Genomic DNA, 4293 nt, shown 5'->3' on the forward strand with positions numbered 1-4293 from the left:
ACGATTCTTGTTTGGGCGGACAACGTGAAAAAACGGACGACCTTTATATACCGCGTTATAAAACAAAACACACGCATCGAATCGAACGCGTAATTTGTCGGTTATAAATACGGGTGTTTTGAGCGTGATATATATTCGTAGCGTGTGAAATCAGTGCGACGGATATCAGTGAAAATCCAGAAAGAGAAAAGCATCGATTGTCCTTTGTGTGATCGTCGTTACTCGGCTTTTTGTTCCTCGGGACGCCACCGCGACGTGTCGTGCTTGGGGCTCGAACGAGTGAGAGTCTCATCATAAGCTTCGAGGTCCAATTGCAAACATCATCGTGTTATACCTGCGCGTCCCTCTCACAAAGTGCGGCTCATCGAAGGTCTCGCTGTCTCAGCGGTTGAGAGACGTGGAATGATATTTCGTCGAAATTGAAGGTGCAGCCAAGCTCGGTAGGCAACGACGTGACACGCGAACCAAATATTTGATACGTTAGGTAAGAAGTATGCTGCATATCGTCAAAGTTGAAAAAAAAATCGATTTAACGGAATATTCGCATAGTGTAACAGTTTCGCGCGTTATTTGTCCGATTTTTTATAAAGTGCAAGAGTAATCAGTTCGTTGAATCCTTGAAATTTGAGGTTGTGACACAGTTGTGCTTCGGTGACTAAAGAAATCGATAGATCGTAAATCGATAGGTGAGACACGACCGAAGTAATACAGTCGCTGGTGTTGATTCTTTATGCGACGTTTATATGTGTGTTCATTTATTCCATATACGATAGAAAAAGTGCAAGCAAGATAAAAGATTAGATGCAATATACGACACATGAGGAGCAAATTCATTTAGGTAAGACAGAATAATACATTTCGAGAGATGTCGATCGTAATGGTACATTTTCTTTCGTTTTTTTTATACAATCTGATGCTTCCCCTGTATATATAATTTAACGCATCCGTCTCGTTTCAAATTCTATTGTTCATTTGAACGACGATTAATACGAACATTTTAAGCGATCAAGAAAAATTAATATGACGACGCGCGTATTGCGTGACAAACGTGTCATCTTTCGACACGTTCGAAATTCGTAATAATTTTATTTCATGCATCGTAATATTTTTTTTGAAACATTATTACTATATAATTGAAATAAATTAAAAGAAAAAAAATCCATATATATATATATATATATATATCTATATATGAAAGATTACATGAAAATCGTTTTTGGGATATTTAGAATCATGAAAATGGAACAATGCTTAAAGAAGCATGGTGACGCAATTTTCGTGCAGGTGCAATTACACGGCAATCGCGCGAGGCACGTCAGCAAAATCGAGAGCCGTCTTAACGGGTCTTCTTTAGTTTCGCGGAGCGCAAACGCCGTTTTACCGTTAACGACCTAAATCGACGCCGAAGAACGAGATGCGCGCTCTTTTGCGAGTTCTTCGTGAGAACACTTCTTACGTTGAGTGCGGCTAAAGTGGTGGAGACCGAGGATGCGCACCGACTTCGTGCTTGGCAGAAGTCTTTTCGACCGTTTAATTTGATGACTTCAGAATCGCTTTAAAAGAGTAACTGATATTCTTGCTTCCAATCTATCATTCAGTGCGCGCTCGCATTGGATACGTTTCGCGTCCCAACATCGACGCCAATGTTAGCTGCAGCATGTTTTTAAATTTCGATCACATATTGCACAAAAATTAGCATAATTAAATGTTTTATCATTAATTTATTGTTGTTTCATAATAATAAACAAAGAATTAATGAATAAAAATTTTAAAATGCTCGTAAAATTATCCAAGTTTCAAATAAAATTTGATGTAATCGAATATCAAAGAAATTGTATCTTTATCGATGATAGATATGTAATTGTGCAAGGAATGGTAGTGGGGAGGATCGGTCAAACGATAACATAACGAAAGAACGTCTTTTATTCGATCGTACAAACTACTGATTTTCTAGTAAAATTCAGAAGCATAATTTCGAGTTTTTGATGCAACTTATATACTCGGTGACAAATAAATCATTCGAGAAACAGTTATATTCTATCGAGGTTCCCGCAACACGTTCACGTAGCGCGTGATGTTTTATTTCCGCGTTTCATTTCACCGATTCGTATCTTTTCGAATGTAATAATTTTCACATATATTCTTCTGAATATGATCTTTGAAATAAAAAAAAGAACAGTTTTCTTCCACAAAAACACATCGATATATTTTTAACTCGATTCAAGAACGAAAGAAATTCTGATTAGTTGTATATATTTACTTAATGAATTTCGAATGTTGGCAAGAATGGACAGATTTCATAGTCACCAAATTCGAAAGTATCTTCAGATTGTAGTTGAAATGTTCTAGATTGTCCTTTCACAATGTCACGTCTGATTGGCACGTTCTACTTATTTTGTTCAATTTGTCTTTAGTTTGTTCTGAAATTTCGTATACAATGTTAGGAAAAAAGAATTTATCATTTGATTTTTGTACAATTTTTTTTTTCAAATTATACTTAATGATTCTATAAATATTTATTTGATAAAAAAAAAGATATGCAATTCGATAATTTTATAAAAAAAATCGATTTACTTAATCAAAGGATTAAATGAACATCATAAAGTTTCGATCATAAAATTTTAGTATTTCACGTCCGAATGATAAACGTCATCGGTGTGAGATAAAGAGCGTGAAAGAGACAAAGAGGGCGTATCTTTCATAGAAGGATCGATCGTCTTATGAAATCGAAACGTGACTTATCGCGGAAGACGTTGCCGAGCTATAGTGTCGTGCCAGACGAAACGTTGCTTCACCTCGATGGTTTCAACCTGTCCAAGAACGATAATTGTTACAAACGGACAATTGGTACAAATACGACGTAATGCAGGATTCAGCAAATTAAACGACGCGTTCACCCTTCCAGCTGATGAATCTCGTGACTAACCGGCGTAATCCGTGGAGCGCAATTAGCATACATGAATAAAGAATCTATGAATCCTTTAAGTCAACTGGCAAATACTAGCTGAATGAATAGGTGTTCATAACTTACTCGTAATGCGATGAATAGGCTACAGGCTTATTATAGTAATTAAATGAATTTATGAAATAAATCATTTTCATTATGAAATCAATCATTTTTACATGATGTTTTTTTTAATTTGATTTATTAATTAATTTGAATTGTTTGATAAATAGAATAGATGCGATAAAATAATTTGAAATATTCGAAATATAATTTTCTGATTTTATCTATTGTGCGATATGAATCTATAAATATGTATAAAAAAAATTATAAAAAACTAAAATCTCAAAATAATTTTCCCTATTATTATTTTTTCTTTCTTGTTAATTGTAATTAATTTTTACTGTATTTTAAAAAATTGTTTAATATTGCGACTATCTGAGTTTAATTGCGCGTTTTATGATATTCAAATTCAATTTACAAATTACGTATTAACGAATATGAGTTTGATCGAAATTTCCTCGAATTATATCTAAATGCAAATTCAATCTTGTAAAATCAATTCCCTCTTACGGCAAAGCATAACAAAAGTAGAACCTTTATTTCGAATATTTTTAACATCTAAGTATATTCAATCATTGGAATTCTATCGATGAGAAAAAAATGGAAGGAAACAAAAAGACAAAAGCAGGGAGATATGGTATCTTATATTGCTGTTGGAACTCGAGACGCGCAGGTAGCAAGCATAATTTTCTATCTACCTACGACGCCCCATAAATTGATCGAGGTTACGTCGAGCGTATTTTGTTATAGTGGAAAGGACTCGTATACGCCTCGAACGATTCTCAGCCGCTTATTACCGGGCTTCGTTCGTTCGTGCTCGGTCACGCAACGCGCCACTCGGCATCGTGGGATTTGCTGGTTGTCGAATGAACTCGTTTACGAACTCGGGAAGACTGTGCTCGTGTCGTTCGCGACTGTGTCCATCGTTTTCGACGAAAATCGATCGTCCTCGTCTCCGTTATCGTTGTCGACGTCGTCTCCGTCGCCCCGTTGAAAAACGTTCAACGTTCGCGCGTTGTTCGAAACGTTACGTGCCCATTCGACCTTTCCCCGAGCCTCTTTTGCAGCCTTCGTTCCAGGGGCAAAAAGGGTCCCTCTCTGTTCGTCTCTCTGTCTCTTACCACGCCACGGTTTCGTCCTGACTCTTTATCCCTCTTTTTCTCCACGTGTCTCTCTTTCTTTCTATCTGCCGGCTCACCCTCTCTCCGTTCCTTTCTCCATGCTGCTCGTTCTTTCCCTGTCTTTGTTTGTCTCTCTCTCTCTCTCTCTCTCTCTCTCTCTCTCTT

General features: G+C 36.6%; 1 long non-coding RNA gene across 1 annotated transcript in view; it reads left to right on the forward strand.

Moving 5' to 3' along the window:
- Positions 1–6: 6 nt before the first annotated feature.
- LOC116185517 overlaps positions 7–4293 on the forward strand; it is a 6371-nt gene continuing 2084 nt past the window's right edge. The window contains exon 1 of the long non-coding RNA XR_004150370.1: positions 7–838. This is a non-coding gene — a long non-coding RNA (uncharacterized LOC116185517). The remainder of the gene's footprint in view (positions 839–4293) is intronic.

The sequence above is a fragment of the Apis dorsata genome, unplaced genomic scaffold, assembly GCF_000469605.1.
Source record: "Apis dorsata unplaced genomic scaffold, Apis dorsata 1.3 scaffold_199, whole genome shotgun sequence".
NCBI lineage: Eukaryota > Metazoa > Arthropoda > Insecta > Hymenoptera > Apidae > Apis > Apis dorsata.